Raw genomic sequence first — 19,110 nt, 5'->3', positions numbered from 1 at the left:
TCCCTCGTCCATCTTCAAAGTTACATCCTCAAAAAATACCAGAAGATTTGTCAAGCATGATTTTCCCTTCATAAATCCATGCTGACTCTGACTTATCCTGTTACTACTATCCAGATGTGCAGTAATTTCTTCCTTTATAATAGACTCCAGCATCTTTCCCACCACTGAGGTCAGACTAACTGGTCTATAATTTCCTGCTTTCTCTCTCCCACCTTTCTTAAAAAGTGGTACAACATTAGCCACCCTCCAATCCGCAGGAACTGATCCCGAATCTATCGAACTCTGGAAAATAATCACCAACGCATCCACGATTTCTCGAGCCACGTCCTTCAGTACTCTGGCATGTAGACCATCAGGCCCCGGGGACTTATCAACCTTCAGACCTAACAGTTTCTCCAACACTAATTCCTGGCAAATATAAATTCCCTTAAGTTCAGCTCCTTCAGCCACAGTTACCTCAGGGAGATTGCTTGTGTCTTCTCCAGTGAACACAGATCTGAAGTAGCAATTCAATTCTTCTGCCATTTCTTTATTCCCCGTAATATATTCCCCTGTTTCTGTTTTCAAGGGCCCAAGTCGTCACTTACAGCACCATTTTAGGTACAAAGGTACAGAATCTTAGATACAAAGCAGAAAAATAAAGAAACAGGGTTAAGAAGTTAATCATTCCAGTTTTTCTTATTAAAAAGTAGAAAAACAAAAACAGTTAAAAGTGTTGGCCAGGGATTGCTCACATATAACAACAGCAGCTTGTGAACTCAAGTTACCCGAGCCCCAACCACTGTCTTGTGCTGGCTGGAGCCAGTTTGAACCAGGTCAGTTCAGAGGAATGCCATAAGGTATAAATCCTTATATGGTGCAAGAGTAATGTGCGAATCTTAACAGTGTCCTTGGGGCGAGCCTATACTGAAAAGCCACTGGCTCGCCAGATCATTCAGAACCAAAAAGAAAACACCACAGTTTGGAAAGATGAGGGAAAAGGATAAAAATGAAGAATTTTTGCCAGCAGCAAAAGTTCTGATATTAACCTACACCAAAGTTGAGGACCCTATGCTTGGATGCATGGAGATTACACAGAGTATCTGGGGAATCGTCTGGTCAGCACAAGCTCCTATTCTCGGGTTTTAGCTTTTATTTTCAGTAACCGTTCAAGGGAATGTCTAAGAAACCTAGTGGGTGACCACATAGACATTAGTCTTGCAGGAAGTGCATGGCTGCTTTTAACCCTTTCTTAACCAAATGGTATGAATTGTATGTCTTTTAACTAATCAATAATGTCAGTTGTTTGTTGACACAGATTTGACTCTTTTCCTCTTTGTGCCAAGCCAAATAATTGTTGTTGAGGGCATTAACCAGGCAACAAAAGTTTAACAGCACAATCTATAAGCATCTAGCCATGTTGGGCTGACACTCCTCACAACAGCTTGACCTTCCTCACGCTGGGCTGAACCATGCCTTGCCACTGCCCAGGCTGCCTACTCTTGCCACCTTGCAGCCTGTTCTTGTAACTGCCATTCTCAGCTGAATGTTCCTGCTCTCACTGCCACTTTAAAATAACTTCCATTGACTTCGGGGACCTCTCTTGCTGCCATGTGGAACTTGTTCTACCTGGTCTGGCTCAATCTCCTCTCCGATGATTTCCTCCATGCAGCACTAATTCATACCTTACATAAAAGATTAAACTCAGAAAAAGAAGGTAGTGAAAGAAGAAAATAAAGCAAAAGCGGAAGGAGAAGATGAGCTCCAAGCAGGAGCACTACTCTGTCACCACCTTGAGGATATATTGCCATCCCTCCACAGTCAGTGGATCAAAATCCTGGAATTCCCTCCTTAACAGCATTTTCAGTATACCGAGAACATAGAACATAGACCATAGAATAATACACCGCAGAACAGGCCCTTCGGCCCTCGATGTTGTGCCAACCTGTGAACTATTCTCAGCTTGTCCCCCTACGCTATCCCAAAATCATCCATGTGCTTATCTAAGGATTGTTTAAATCTCCCTAATATGGCTGGGTTGACTACATTAGCAGGTAGGGCATTCCACGCACTTACCACTTTCTGTGTAAAGAACCTGCCTCTGACATCTGTCTTAAATCTATCACCCCTCAATTTGTAGTTATGCCCCCTCGTACAAGCTGACATCAGCATCCTAGGAAAAAGACTTTCACTGTCTCCCCTATCTAATCCTCTGATCATCTTGTATGTCTCTATCAAATCCCCCCTTAGACTTCTTCTTTCCAATGACAACAGACCCAATCTCTCAGCCTTTCCTCATACGATCTTCCCTCCAGACCAGGCAACATCCTGGTAAATCTCCTCTGCACCTTTTCCAATGCTTCCACATCCTTCCTGTAATGGGACGACCAGAACTGTACACAATATTCCAAGTGTGGCTGCACCAGCATTTTGTATAGTTGCAGCATGATATTGTGGTTCCAGAACTCCATCCCTCTGCCAATGAAACCTAACATACCATATGCCTTCTTAACAGCACTATCCACCTGGGTGGCAACTTTCAGGGATCTATGCGCATTTACTCCAAGATCCCTCTGCACATCCACACGACCAAGAACCTTTTAGATTAGATTAGATTAGATTACTTACAGTGTGGAAACAGGCCCTTCGGCCCAACAAGTCCACACCGACCCGCCGAAGCACAACCCACCCATACCCCTACCTTTACCCCTTTAACCTAACACTACGGGCAATTTAGCATGGCCAATTCACCTGACCCGCAGATCTTTTGGACTGTGGGAGGAAACCGGAGCACCCGGAGGAAACCCACGCAGACACGGGGAGAATGTGCAAACTCCACACAGTCAGTCGCCTGAGTCGGGAATTGAACCCGGGTCTACAGGCGCTGTGAGGCAGCAGTGCTAACCACTGGGCCACCGTGCCGCCCACCAAGTACTAACCAGGCCTGAGTCTGCTTAGCTTCCGAGATCAGACGAGATCGGGCGTTTTCAGACTAGTATGGCCGTAGGCCAATGAGTACTCATTGACCGAGTACTCTGCCTTCCTGTTATTCTTTCCAAAGTGCATCACCTCACATTTGCTGCATTGAACTCCATTTGCCACATCTCAGCCCAAGTCTGCAGTTTATCCAAGTCCCCCCTGCAACCTGTAATATTCTTCCAAACTGTCCACTACTCTACCGACTTTAGTGTCGCCTGCAAATTTACTACTCCATCCACCTGAGCCTGCGTCTAAGTCATTTATAAAAATGACAAACAGCAGTGGTCCCAAAACAGATCCTTGTGGCACACCACTAGTAACTGGACTCCAGACTGAATATTTTCCATCAACCATCACTCGCTGCCTTCTTTCAGAAAGCCAGGTTCTAATCCAAACTGCTAAATCACCCTCAATTCCATGCTACTGCATTTTCTCCATCAGCCTGCCATGTGGAACCTTATCAAAGACTTTACTGAAGTCCATGTATACCACATCATCTGCCCTATCCTCATCTACATGCTTGGTCACCTTCTCAAAAAACACAATGTGGTTTGTGAGACACTACCTGCCCTTGACGAAACCATGTTGACTATCTGAAATCAAATTGTTGGCATCCCTGACCTCAAACATCATGTAGGAGGAACATTGCTCTCCCTGCACTGCCATCCCTGCTAGTCCCCTCATCACAAAGTAAAAAAGATACGCTTACCTGATATACCCCTGGTCTTTAAGGTTAGAGGAGGTGGTTGGGTGGGAGACCCTACAAAGGTAGAGTCTCGGGTTGAGAAAACACTGACTTATATAGCAGGATGGAAATAAAAATAAGAAGTCCCTTCTTTCCCAGAAACCTCAGCACTCTGACTTCAAATTTACAAGCACAAATCAGTGACTCAATGCTCCCGGCAGGCCCCTGGTGCACGGTCCCACCCTTCGTGTTGCTGCTGCCGCTGAAAAAAAGAAATCACATGGATTGCAGTGGTTCAAGAAGGCAGCTCACCACCACCTTCTCAAGTGCAACCAGAAAATGGCAAAGAATGTTGGCCAGCCACTGATGCTTACATCTCATGAGTGAATGCAGGACAGTTTCATGGTGGATGTAAGAGACTGCACTTCCCATTGTTTTTGCTTACTTTCTGCATTCTGGCTATCAGACCAATCCTGGTTGCTGTGGAGGGGGAGCTTGTGGAGCCTCCTCATATGTTGAATCATCTGGGTGAAAGTGGACTGCCTCCAACCCAGAGATGAAGAAAGGTTTGTTTGCCATTCCTTGTACATATCAAATGAATATAGTACATATCCTTGAACTGCAATGAGATAATAGCCAGATAATCTGTTTTAGTGATGGGGAGGCAGCACAGGACTCAGATGAAGACCTCAAATTGGGTGCCAAATTAACAAATCTGAGTTGGCAACCACATCAAGATGCTGGGTACATTGGCTGGGCTACCAGTTAGCTTTCTGTCACTATAAAAGAGTATGAATAAACCTGATGCAATGAGCCAGAGCTGCTTCCCTCTGCAGCCTTTGCAAGATGGCAGCAGAGTAAGACACTGCAGTCGGAGCTCCAGTGTTTGCCAGTTCCTTCGTCCTTTTTCTTTTTTAAGTACTTTATAGTCACTTTTTATTATCATCCTGGACTTTTTAAACTCTATTCCCATGCTCACCTATATTTTTTACACTGGAAAAATACTTAAAGTATTTGTACTTAGGTACTCTGAACCAAAATGGCACCAAGAGGCGACATTACAAACTTTTCACTGCACTCATTCAAGTGCAAGTGACAATAAAGGCTATTGTAGACCCAGGAGCATGTCACTGCTGGCCACAGTGTGTTGCAGCGCTTGTACAGATAGATCACCTGCTCTTTTTCCCTCCCTTTGATTATGGAGCAAATTCAGTCGTTCAACATAAAAGATGTCTGGAAATGCTTCCCACCACTTCCAGACAAGTTTGCTAAAGGATTTGATCCAGCCATTTCACTGTTTATTGAATTAATCAAAAGCATAGGGCCAATAGATCCCTTGTGCATTTCCATTCATCTCCTTGATCAGAGTGGACTTGTCAACCAGTCATCTTTTCAAATGCAGGACAAACTGTTGCTCTTTGGAATTTGGCATTCTTGAGTCTGTCCCAATGAGTGCAAGAGGAGGAGCATTTACAATAGTTCTCTCTCTTCAGCGAAGTCCCTTGTCCTTCCTTAGATGATGTCTGCAATAGTTGTTTTCTCCTGTTATTTGAAGGTATACTTTCTAAAAATACTAATACAGTGAGACTAAATGTAAACATGAAAAATAATAAAAGAATGCCATTCTATCTTTGTTAAAGATCGAAAAGCATGGCGCTGGAAAAGCACAGCAGGTCAAGCAGCATCTGCGGAGCAGGAGAATTGACATTTCGGGCATAAGCCCCCTGATGAAGGGCTTATGCCCGGAATGTCAACTCTCCTGATCTGCAGATGCTGCCTGACCTGCTGTGCTTTTCAACTCTGAGCTCCAGCATCTGCAGTCCTTACTTTCTCCTCTCCTTGTTAATGGCCAATTTCATTTTACTGGCTCATTCTCTCTTAAACTGGTACAATCCTGTCTCTTAAAAAACTTTATTAATGTTCGTATCTCAGCTGTGGGATTTTCTAATTGTTCAATTTGGGAGATAGTTGAGCATTATTATATCTCAAATTCACATTTGAGCAGACTGACTTGTTTTCCAGAAAGAAGGGGTCAGAAAAATACTGCTATGTGAATAATACACTAGGCAGTATATTACCTGGTTATTTTTCATAATCATATCTCAAATTCCCTTGGAGTTTTGTAATTAGAAGCAATTTTCTGGTCATAGGTGTGCATTTTTTCAAATTTTTGCTGCTTGCAACAAATACAATTCCATTTGCTAATTTGTCTGGTTCCATTTTGTTGGTCTATTGCAAACCACAGTGAAGCAAAGGTGCTTCTTGCTGACCTTATAGAATGCTGCCCCAATCAAAATAATCACAGTGACATTTTTTTTGACTGTAGTTACGTTTGGCACTAAATTAAGGGATGTCAACAGCAGACATATCAACAAGCAGGTATGCAGTCGATTACATAGAAGCAAATACAGAATACAGAAAAGCAAAATTTTGAAAATGCCTAAAATCCTTCCCTTTTTAATTTAATCAAATAGTGGAAGAAATCATAATGACTTCAGAGCTGTTTCACCCAATTGGCAAACTGAGCAGTTGCCCTGAGCAGCAAAATCGAAAATGAATGAGCAATTTGTGAAATTACATAAGTAAACAAACAAGATTCAGAAATTGGAATGGAAGATATAGATTTATCGATATACATCCACTGTCATACATTTGGACCACCATGAATCTACATTAGCTTTTCACGTTAGATTCGTCATTCTACTTATACCACAACTTTGTTAGATAATGATTAGATTCCCTACAATGTGGCAACAGGCCATTTGGCCCAACAAGTCCATATCAACTCTCCAAAGAGTAACCCACCCAGACCCATTTCCCTGCATTTACCTCTGACTGATGCACCTAACACTATGGGTAATTTAGCATGGCCAATTCACCTGACCTGCACATTTTGGATTGTGGAAGGATACCAATACAGACACTGGAAGAATGTGCAAATTCTTTACTGACAGTCACCCGAGGCTGGAATCGAACCCAGGTCCCGGGCGCTGTGAGGCAGCAGTGCTAACCACTGAGTCACTGTATGCCAGAATTTTGTAAATCTATATGACAATTCCAAAACTCCAATCCAGTAAATAATATCAAACAGCATCATTTAATCTAGCCCATTCTATCCTAATTAATATCGATTGTGTAAATTATGTATAGAATCCTCCAGTAACTGTTGCAGGAACACATAATCTTATGTCACATGTGCCATACTACACATCATAATGTGTATTTCTTTGAGTAACCTGTGAAAAGTGTAGAACATTAAAAATGTACAATCAGTTTCAAATTACACCCTCTCATCATGTAAAATACATTTATGTTTTATAAATACAGATTGTTTTTGCTCATACTATTGCCCAATATTCATTTTTGGAAATTGTATGGGTGTGAGAGGGGGTTGCAAGGGTTGCTAAAGTAGCCTAATACTCTGATCTAGGACCTCTCCTCTTAATCTGACACCATTGCTCAACCTGGATGTTTCTGTCTCTGTACACAACCCCATTTGCGCCTTTCATCATCCTGTCCCCAGCTCCTCAGTCCACTTAGTTAGAGAAAAACTCAGAGGAAAGAGAGTGTTGTGGTCTGGGTGTGAAGCTGACAGAAGAAGCAGCAGAGTGGGGGGTGGCAGATGTGTGGAGCTGACGGTGAAGGAGGAAGTACAGAGCCAACGATCATGGAGCAGTGGAGAGCAGAACCAGTGAGTTAGAAGGTGTGCTGTGTAGAGCCAGTTCATGAGGGATATTTGGGGTGCGGTAAACAATTCATGTTAAAAATTGAATAAAGGAAGCACTTAATAACAAAATAAAAAAGCAAAAAGCATATATTTGTCTTTGATCTCAAGGGTTTGTTTTCAGCTCATGGCATTGAGACTTTGCTGTGATTGTACTCCACTGACAGCCCTCCTAACGTAGCTCCCCAATGGATCCCACTGCAGACTGAAAGAAGTTTCCTGCTTCAGAAACCAGAAAAAAAATACAGTTGGTATCAAAAACATCCACTTGCTACCGACAGTAACATCCAGGCCAATGGTTGATTTTCATTGAAGGTAAAGTAAAACTAAACTCTTAAAGTAAAAAATTTTTTTTAAAAGATGGAATTTAGTTTAGATTATTATGTACAGATTTGACATTCCACAAACATAAATTTGTTTTCCAATGAAGGTGTTTAATGGCAATTATGAAGATAGTTTGCCATTAAATGCTCAGTGAACAAGGTGTAACATTTTCATTGGGTTTTATAGCAAGGTGAACAGTGTTGGATTAGATTCAATTGACTTATAATTGCAGATTGGTGTTATGCCATTATTAATTCTGCACATTTGCAGCCAGTATAAATTAACCCAATCCCTCCAAGACAAAGGAGATAAAAATCTTGAAATAGGACATAAACATGCAACTCAGACTTTAAAACCCTCTAATTATAGGTAGAAAGTAAGCTTTTGCACAGTTTTGGTTTAAAATCAATTCTAATGAAAAGAAGTTAACATTAGAGATAAGGGTTATCATTGGATATCAAATATTAACATCATCCTTGGGATTCTGGATAAACTATTACAGAAATAATGTTCAAGTCTTGGAAGGACTTGAGCTTCAAAGAATGTTGAGACACCCAGATGAGAATGAACATAGAGTCATAGAGATGTGGAGCACAGAAACAGACCCTTCGGTCCAACTTGTCCGTGCAGACCAGATATCCTAATCTAGTCCCAATTGCCAGCACTTGGCCCATATCCCTCTGAACCATTCCTATTCATATACCCATCCAGGTGCCGCTTAAATGTTGCAATTGTACCAGCCTCCACCACTTCCTCTGGCAGCCTATTCCATACACACACTACCCTCTATGTGAAAAAGTCGCCCTTTACATCCCTTTTAATATCTTTCCCCTAAACCTATTACCCTTAATTCTGGACTCCCTCACCCCAGGGAAAAGACCTATCCATTTATCCTATCCATGCCCCTCATGATTTTATACACATCTATAAGGTCACCCTTCAGCCTCCAATGCTCCAGAGAAAACAGCCCCAGTCTATTCAGCCTCTCCCTATAGGCCAAATCCTCCAACCCTGGCAACATCCTTGTAAATCTTTTCTGAACCCTTTCAATTTTCACAACATCTTTCCAATAGGAAGGAGACCAGAATTGCATGCAATATTCCAACAGTGGCCTAACCAATATCCTGTGCAGCCGCAAAATGACCTCACAACTCCTATACTCATTGCTCTGACCAAAAAAGGAAAGCATACCAAACGCCTTCTTCACTGTCCTATCTACCTGCAACTCTACCTTCAAGGAACTATGAACCTGCACTCCAAGGTCTCTTTGTTCAGCAACACTCCCCATGACCTTACCATTAAGTGTTTAAGTCCTGTTCTGATTTGCTTTTCCAAAATGCAGCACCTCGCATTTATCTAAATTAAACTCCATCTGCCAATCCTCAGCCCATTGGCCCATGTGATCAAGATCCCATTGTACTCTGAGGTAACATTCCTTACTGTCCACTACACCTCCAATTTTGGTATCATCTGCAAAGTTACCAACTGTACCTCCTATGTTCACATTCAAATCATTTATATAAATGACGAAAACCAGTGGACCCTGCACCAATTCTTGTGGCACATTACTGTCACAGGCCTCCAGTCTGAAAAACAACCCTCCACCACCACCCTCTGTCTTCTAACTTTGAGCCAGATCAGGATCCAAATGGCTACTTCTCCCTGTATTCCATGCAACCTAACCATGCAATCTCCCATGAGGAACCTTGTTGAACACCTTACTGAAATCCATATAGATCATGTCCACCACTCTGCCCTCATCAATCTTCTTTGTTATTTCTTCAAAAAACTCAATCAAGTTCATGAGACATAATTTCTCATGCACAAAGCCATGCTGACTATCCCTAATCAGTCCTTGCATTTCCAAATACGTGTAAATCCTGTCCATCAGGACTCCCTCCAACAACGTGCCCACCACCGGTCTATAGTTTCCTGGCTTTTCCTTACCACTTTTCTTAAATAGTGGCGCCATGTTAACCAACCTCCAGTCTTCCGGCACCTCACTGTGACTATTGATGATACAAATATCTTAGCAAGAGGCCCAGCAATCATTTCCTTAGCTTCCCACTGAGTTCTAGGGTACACTCGATCAGGTCCTGGAGATTTATCCACTTTTACACATTTCAAGACATCAGCATGTTCTGCTTATAATATGGACATTTTTCAAGATGTCACATCTATTTCCTCCCATTCAATATCTTTCAAGTCCTTCTCCACGGTGAACACTGATGCAAAATACACATTTAGTATCTCCCCCATCTCTGTGGTTCCGCACATAGATTGCCTTGCTGATCTTTGAGGGGCCCTATTCTCTCCTTAGTTACCCTTTTGTCCTTAATGTATTTATAAAGTCCCTTTGGATTCTCCTTCACCCTATTTGCCAAAGCTATCTCATGTTCCCTTTTTGCCCTCCTGATTTCCTTCTTAAGTATATTCCAACTGCCTTGATAGTCTAATAAGGATTCATTCAATCTCTCCTGTCTGTACCTGACATACGCTTCCTTCTTTTTCTTAACTAAAACCTCAATTTCTCTCATAATCCAGCTTTCCCTATACCTACCAGCTTTCCTTTCACCCTAACAGGAATATACTGTCTCTGGACTCTCACTATCTCATTTTTAAAAAATATATACTTTTATTGAAAAATAGATTTTTTAATATTACAACAAATACAAAACAATACAAAACAATACAATGCAAAAAAAATTTTAAAAACCCAAACCGCCCTCATGTACAAATGTATAAATATATAAAGTAAACCCAACTAACTACTTAACTAAATAAATAATAATTATTAACGGACTAATAAATAATAATAATAATAATACAGCTCAGCAAAACAAAACACTAACTCTCAAATATCGAGAGCATTACTTTTCACATTCATACATTCGCAGTTCCCCTCTCTGGATTTTGGACTCGTAAAGCCCAATCTTTATGGTTATATAAAAACCCTTATTAATGTAGCAGACAAATCTGTGTCCAGGTGGTCCAAAAAGTTGGCTTATAGAAATTCTCGGTTTTGTGGTATACTATACTTGTGAGAAAATTCAAGGGGATGTGCTCCATAATAATCTTACGCCAACCCGACAGGTCTGGGGGATTTTCAGATACCCAACCTATCAAGATAGTCTTTCTTGCGCAGAAAGTGAGGATGTTGAAAAGTTTCTTCTTGTGCGCATCTACAGGGAGTACACCGGCCAAGCCAAAAAGAGAGATTGGGTATTTCTCCACCCTTACACTCAAATTCCTCTCCATTGCACCTGCCACAGTGCTCCAGTTTGACTGTACTAAGTATACACTTGAAGTATGTTAAAAATATGCTTTAGATTGTGACAAAAAATCCAATGGTCATCAAGTGGACTCTGTGGAGAATTTTCGACTGTAAAGCATGGGTCCTACTGCAAATTAATATCTTGCATTTTCCTAAATATCTTCCCATGCCTCTGAGGAGACCTCAACGCCTACCTCTCTCTCCCAAAGCAGTGGACCCTGCACCAATCCTTGTGGTACATCACTGGTCACCCTGCAGAGTCGATCAAACTCATCTGAGGGGCTGCCCCCAATTGATGATATAAAAAACTGACAGAAAGTGTACTCTTAGCACTGAGCACCCTCCTCTCTAAGTCAGATTTGTAGGCATCAGTCAAAAGTGTAGTCTTTTTCTGAATAAAATCCCTAACTTGAAAAAAAATGAAAGCAGTCCCTGCTAGATAGCTTGTATTTCTGCACTAATTGATCAAAAGACATCATTGTGTCTCCCTGAAATAAATCACCCATGCAAGACACACCGCTAGCCACCCAATGTTTGAATCCTGAATCCATCATCCCCGGTTGAAAACCGGGCAACAAGTGTAAGAAAAGATGTTTTGCCAATATTGTCTTCCCTCTGCTAAATTGCCCTCCATGCTTTAACAGCATTGATAACTATTTGGTTATGGCAATATTCCTTGTCTTCATTTTGTCCAACAACAGCAAACTAGTAAGGGGGCATTTGCCTGAGAGGTTTTGATATCTCACCATATTAAAAAGGGTCCCCACAAGCCCAACTACTCAAGTAAGAAAAAAGCGAGCTTAGTTAATAGTTTTTAATGTCCAGGAGATCCACTCCTCCCAGTCTGTGACGCAATTGCAAACAAAAGAGCTGAACCAGCCATTCAGTCTCCTGAATGTTTGTTAATTAAAATCAGGGAGAGCATCCGTATAGGTTACAACAAACAGGGGAGAATATTCGTCTTAAGAAGAGCTATCCAACCTAACCATGAGACCGGAATCTCCTCCCATCTTTGAAGGTCTTGTTTGATTTTGTTGAATAATTGAACAAAATTAGCTTTAAACAAGTGATCAAGAATTGGAGTGAAGAATATACCCAAATACATAAAACCCCCTGTGACAACTTAAATTGGAATCGAGATTTGCCCTGAAGACCGAGCACCTTTGTAAGACCGCTCACAGACATAGCCTCTGATTTTGCAAAATTAATTTTATACCGTGAAAAGGTGCCAAATGAGCTGATGCATTGTTTCAGGCAAGCACCAAAACCGCTGGATTTGACAAAAAAAATGAGGACATCATCCAATTACAATGAAACCTTATGTGATTTTGACCCCACTTCTGGAGCCGATATACTGGGATCTCTACGAATGGCCTCCGCCAACGACTCAATTGGCTGCCCCTAAAAATGCTAGAATTGCTTGATCATACCCCATTGTTGAAAAGGTCATTGTAGAGAACCTTTACCCATCTTATAAAGGCTGCGCCCAAGCCAAACTGCTCTAGGGTATAAAAAAGATATGGCCACTCAACTCAGTCAAATGCCTTCTCTGCATCTAGAGAAATCACCAATCCCTGTATTGACTGTTGTTGACACGCTTGAATTACATTAGGCAGCCTCCTAACACTATTGGAGGATCTGCGGCCCTTTATGAAACTCATCTGGTCCTCTTTATCAGTAGAAGGTAACACAGTTTCCAGCCTTAACGCAAGAGTCTTAGAGAAGATTTTAAGGTCAACATTTAAGAGTGAAATGAGCCTGTAAAAAGCACAGTCCTTTGGGACCAATATTGGCCTCTCTTAGAGATGGCGGGAGATGATCATGACTGTACAAGTCATTGAACATGTTGAGCATTGGGCCTGACAATATGCTTATAAATTCCTTATAGAATTTGCTGAGAAGTCCATCAAGACCAGGCGCCTTTCCACTCTGAAGCTGTTTCATAACCTCCTGCACATCTTGCTCTGATAAGTGGGCATTGAGAAAAGGCTCTTGTCATACCCTGGAGCTCGTTCTTGGCCCACCCCTCCTCATATCATTCAGATTGGTATACTTCGGAGTAAAATATCTGAAATGCTACATTAATCTTTTTGGAATCACATGTTAGGTTCCCAGAGCCTTTCCTAATCGATGTAATGGCTTGAGAGACACTCCTTTTCCTGGTGAGATACGCTAGGTACTTGCTTGGTTTGTCACCATGCTCATATAATCTTTGTTTTGCGAAAGTAAGCTCTTTCTTTGCTGTTTGCATGAGCACAGAATTCAATGCAGACTGCAATGCCGTAATTAGATTAGATTAGATTACATACAGTGTGGAAACAGGCCCTTCGGCCCAACAAGTCCACACCGCCCCGCCGAAGCACAACCCACCCATACCCCTACATCTACCCCTTACCTAACACTACGGGCAATTTAGCATGGTCAATTCACCTGACCTGCACATTTTTGGACTGTGGGAGGAAACCGGAGCAACCAGAGGAAACCCACGCAGAACACGGGGAGAATGTGCAAACTCCACACAGTCAGTCGCCTGAGGCGGGAATTGAACCCGGGCCTCTGGCGCTGAGATGGCAGCAGTGCTAACCACTGTGCCACCGTGCCACCCACAGTAGCTTGGCCAACGAGGGCCTATAAAAGTAGGCTGCCTTCAACTGTGCTTCAAAGAGACATTGCTGCTCACCCTTCTGCCGCTTCCTACTGGCAGAATAGGAAATAACTAACCCTCTGGCATTGGCTTTGGCAGTTTCCTAAAGGATGGACAGGTTACTAACCTAGCCTAAATTAGTGTCTAGGAATGTGCTAAATTCCTTACAGAAGTACTCCACAAGCATATTATCATTAAGGATAAAGGGATCCATTCACCAGTGCCTCGGGTCCACTATAGCATCCTTAATCTTAACTAACAGGTACACTGGAGCATGATTGGAGATGGTAATATTACCAATCGTACAAGAAACCACCAAGTCCAGAGTTGCCATGGGGGTCAGAAAAAATCAATCCTTGTGTGGATTGGAAAAAAACATAAAATCCCTGCCTGCAGAGTGGAGATGCCTCCAGACGTTCACCAACCCTAACTCCACACACAGACCCACTAATTGTTTAGTTTGTACAGAGGATATCAGGAGGCCTTTGGAAATCTGGCAACCATGGGATCTATAAGTCAATTAAAATATTCCCCTATAACAATATGCCGGGACTCAAGACTGATCAATTTAGGGAATGTATCAACCAGAAATTTGAGGGAATGGGCCGGAGGGCAGTAAACATTTAAAACGTCATATTCTTCCCCATTTATCAGGGCTTTGAGGATTACAAACCTCCCGTGTGTGTTTTTAACACACTCTAGTAACTTAAATGGGAGATTCCTCTTAATCAATATAGCCACTCCCCTACTTCTGGTATGAAAAGATGAAAAGTAAACCCAATCAAAGCCATTCTGCTGTAGTTTCAAATGCTCCCTATCATCCAAGTGTGTCTCCTGTAAAAAAGCAATATCCACCTTTTCCTTTCTAAGACTCGAGGGTACCTTTCCCTCCTAATTGATGAATGACTCCCCTTGATGTTCCAGATACACCATTTAATCAAGTCATTAGCCCTAACCTTCTGCAGTGACATTTAGATTCCTCAGAGGAGGATCTCGAGTTACAAATCACCGAGTCTTAGTGTCGCAAGATCCATCAAACATAAAAACTACATAAACTAAAACCACTACTGTTAACAAACCTACAAAGCTCTCAAAGATTATATATAACAAAAACAAAAGTGCCAATGGCACTGAATAGGGGAACTCACCCCCTGTGCAAGTGGGCATTTAGACATCCCAAAACCCAACTTCCCATCCCGTTGCCAATACTGCAGCCAGGGCATTTAAATACATGAACTGGGGATAAACTGCCCATAAGCAGACATCTAGCCATCCCAACCATTTTCTCTCCCCCTAGCTAGAGCCACACCACATACACAAGCAGAAAAGAAAGAAAATACACCAAGAAATAACAATGTGAACAAAGACATTTTGAAAATGAAAAAGTAAGTACCCCACCCATTCTTTGGTATAACTTAACTTAAAAATTGAAAGTACACATCCCAACTGCACCCTAGCATTGTTTAGATCAGATTATTACCAATCAAAAAAAAGGAAAAGAAAGCCCCGACCAGATTTCCTCTTTTTTGAAAAGAAAACTAGAGACATACCCAAGCAACACTGCTATTTGTACATACTAAATTGTTCAGATTAAGTTCATTTGTCCACAAAGCCTTCTCTTACATGTGAAAGAGATGTATGGATCCATCTCCAGTGATCCAAAGCACCACCTTTTACCTCAGGGAGTACTGGATCTGGAGCTCCCTCAGTCTTTTCTTGATGCCGTCATAGGATTTTCTTTTCTGGATCGCCGCGACTGAGAATTCCTGGAAGAACATGATCTTAGAGCCCACATAAACTAGGGCCTTTGGATCATTCCAAGAATTCTGGAAGCTTCCATGATTCTCTCTTTACCTCTATAATGATGAAACTTCACCAAGACAGGATGAGGACATTGGTCCAGACCTGACCTCTGCACCGTGACCCAGTGAGCCCTCTCAATTTTCAAGCTTCTCATTCCAGCCTCCGGCAGACTGACGATCTGAATATTTTTTCTCCTGCCCCTGTTCTCGAGGTCATCAACCTGGTCAAGCAAATTACAGACCTGTGTTTCCAGGGCCTGGATCCTATCCTTGGAGGAATCAATATCAGCTTCCACCACGGTGATCCTGCGTCTTACCTCATCCATCTTTTTCTCTAGGTCTCCCAGCTGTTGTTCTGCAGCATGATAGAGATCAGTGCCAGCTTCTGCTCTGCCCAACATCCCACAAGATTTTGCAAGCTCCTTTACCAGGACCTGATAGAAAATCGAGTCCAAGGATCCTGCAGTCTGGGTCACGGGTCCAGCCTTGGACATACCTCCTCTCTTCTTCGGCATCCCTGGATGGCAAAAACCTGAGGTAAGCTGTTCTCTGACAGCTTCCTGGGACTCCAAAACCTTTCCAGAGTCTCAAGATATCGCGGTGGTCCAGGTAGGGTGGGGTAAAACTTCGTTCCACTTGCACTGCGGTGCAGAGAGGGCTCATACGGTGCGCAGCTCTGCTATGTGATTTTACTAGATCATCACCATCTTGGATCCCCCTGTTATCTCATTTCTGAAGGCTTCCTATTTTCTAGCCATCCCTTTACCTGCGAACATCTGCCCCCAATCAGCTTTTGAAAGTTCTTTGCCTCATACTGTCAAAATTAGCCTTCCTCCACTTTAGAATTTCAACTTTTAGATCCGTCTCTCCTTTTCTATCACTATTTTAAAACCAATAGAATTATGGTTGCTGGCCCCAAAGTGCTCCCCCACTGACACCTCATTCATCTGCCCTGTATTATTTCCCAAGAGTGGTCACATTTTGCACCTTCTCTAGTAGGTATGTTGACATACTGAATCAGAAAAGTTTCTTGTACACACTTAACAAATTCCTCTCCATCTGAACCCTTAACACTATGACAGTTCCAGTCTATGTCTGGAAAGTTAAAATCCCCAACCATAACCACCCTATTATTCTTACAGATAACTGAAATCTCCTGACAAATTTGTTTCTCAATTTCCCACTGACTACAGTAATAGGGGGTCTATAATACAATCCCAATAAGATGATCCCCTCTTTCTTACTTCTCAGTTCCATTCAATAACTTCGCTGGATGTATTTCCAGGAATATCCTCCCTGAGTACAGGCAGTAATGCTATCCCTTATCAAAAACACCACTCCCCTCCTCTCTTGCCCTCTTTTCTATCCTTCCTATATCCTGGAACATTAAGCAGCCAGTCCTGTCCATCCCTGAGCCACGTTTTTGTAATTGCTACAATATCCCAGTCCCGTGTTCCTAACTATGCCTTCTCTGTTAGGCCTCCTGCATTAAAGTAAATGCAGTTTAATTTATCAATCCTACCTTGTTCTCTGCTTTGTTCTTGCCTGCCCTGACTGTTTCAAGTGTTTCTTTTTCCAACTGTACCAGTCTCAGATTGATCTCTTTCCTCACTATTTCCCATCCTCCCCCTCTCCTTATCCTCCCAACCTTACTAGTTTAAATCCTCCCAAGCAGCTCTAGCAAATCTCCCTGTCAGTCCATTAGTCCCCTTCCAATTCAGGTGCAATCCGTCTTTCTTGTACAGGTCACTTCAATGATCCAAATGATCCAAAAATGTGAACCCTTCTCCCCTGCACCAACTCCTCAGCCACACATTCATCTGGTCTATCCTCCTATTCCTACCCTCACTAGCTCATAGCGCTGGGAGTCATCTAGATTTTACTACCCTTGAGGATCTCCTTTTTAAATTCTTGCCTTACTTTCTATATATTCTCCCTTCAGAATCTCATCCTTTTCCCTTCCTATGTCGTTAGTTCCAATGTATACAATGACCTCCTGTTGGTCCCTCTCCCCTTTGAGAGCATTCTTCACCATCTCTGAGACATCTTTGGTCCTGGCACCAGGAAGGCAACACACCATTCTGATTTTTCACTGCTGGCCACAGAAACATCTGTCTGTTTCTCTGACTAGACAGTTCCCCATCACAATTGATTTCTTGAAACCTGACGTACCCCTCATTATATTAAAGCCAGTCTCAATACCAAAAACTTGGCTGTTTGTGCTACATTACCCGATAGTCCATCACCCCCTACATTTTCCAAAACACCATACTTGCTTGAAGTGGGAATAGCCACAGAAGACTCCTGCACTACCTGCATACTCCTCCTACCTTTCCTGGAGTTAACTATTTCGCAGCTTTTCTTCCTTCCTATAACTGCCATCCATCACACTCCCTAGCTCTTGAAAATTCCTTATTTTCTAACTGCAGCTCCAAGTGATCCATGCAATATGATAGGATTCACAACCAAAGACACTTCCTGCAGACATAATCATCAGTAACATGGAAACTCTCCCTCAAGTCCCACATCTGAAGGAAGAGCATATCACTCTACTAAACACCATCTTTGCTCCTTCATAATCTACAGACCCAGCAAATAGCAACGTCTTTTTGCTCTAAGAAATATGGCTCCAGGCTAACTTAGTAGGTATGGTTTATATTTTTAAAATTTAATCAAGAGACAGATCTCAATAAAACATAATCAGGATAGTACCCACTCTGCTCACTACTGTAGACTTACAGCAAGGTTACACTTAAAAACTCTGCACTTTTCTGTTCCCGTGATGTGAGCTCTCCCACACAGGTTCCTCCAAGGTCAGCTGTGAATTTTGTTGTTTATTAATTTTTCCTAGATGCACTCTAATGTCCAGAGGTACATAAGCTCAAACATCAAAGTCAGGAACTATGCAGATTTGTTGCTGTGTCAGTTAGCAGTGTAGGTTTCTTTCTCTCTCTCCCTCACTGACCATGTGGTCATTGCTTATTATCTGTCCTCATCCTTTTAAAAGTACCATTGTTTTGATCTTCTTTTCCCCAAAGTTCCAAAACAATGCAACAGCATATAAAACAGTAATTGCTGCTCCTGGAATTCAAGGAAATCACCTCCAATACCTAAAGTACCTCAAAAAAGGAACAGCTCTTACAGCCAAAAATTTTTCCCGTCCTCCATCTTGGACAATATGAATAGAGAAGGCAGAGATTCCTGGAGGTAATTTTAGTAGTGGAACATTTGTTGGCCTGTTAGAAAAATTAAAGCTCATGTAATAAAAGGAACAGAAACAGCATGAATACAAAATTGAATAATGGATAGAAAACTTGAAGTTGTAGCAAATGACCTATTCTTTTGTCTTAAGTGAAATATGTAATGATATTGTTCAGGGTTCAGTGTTAGAATTGTTACTGTGTAGGGTCTGTTTCCATGCTGTACATCTCTATGACTATGACCAGTCTGGGAGTCAGAATCGGGGTTCAGTGACAGAGCTTATTGTGCAAGGAAATTCCGGCGCTCCGGGGAGAGATAGGCACCAACAGCACAGTGGCCAGTCGTGATTCTTCTTTCCACCCGGAGCACATGTCAAGATACTTTTATACATCTTGTGATACAATGGGCCAGTGATGAGGTTATTGTCTTTGTAACATGATTTGTTTAATGGCAATCATTGCAGAATTGTTGATAGTTTTGATACAGTCATTGTAACTT

Source organism: Chiloscyllium plagiosum, chromosome 1 (genome assembly GCF_004010195.1).
Source record: "Chiloscyllium plagiosum isolate BGI_BamShark_2017 chromosome 1, ASM401019v2, whole genome shotgun sequence".
NCBI classification, from domain to species: Eukaryota; Metazoa; Chordata; class Chondrichthyes; order Orectolobiformes; family Hemiscylliidae; genus Chiloscyllium; species Chiloscyllium plagiosum.
This window is presented reverse-complemented; position numbering follows the sequence as displayed.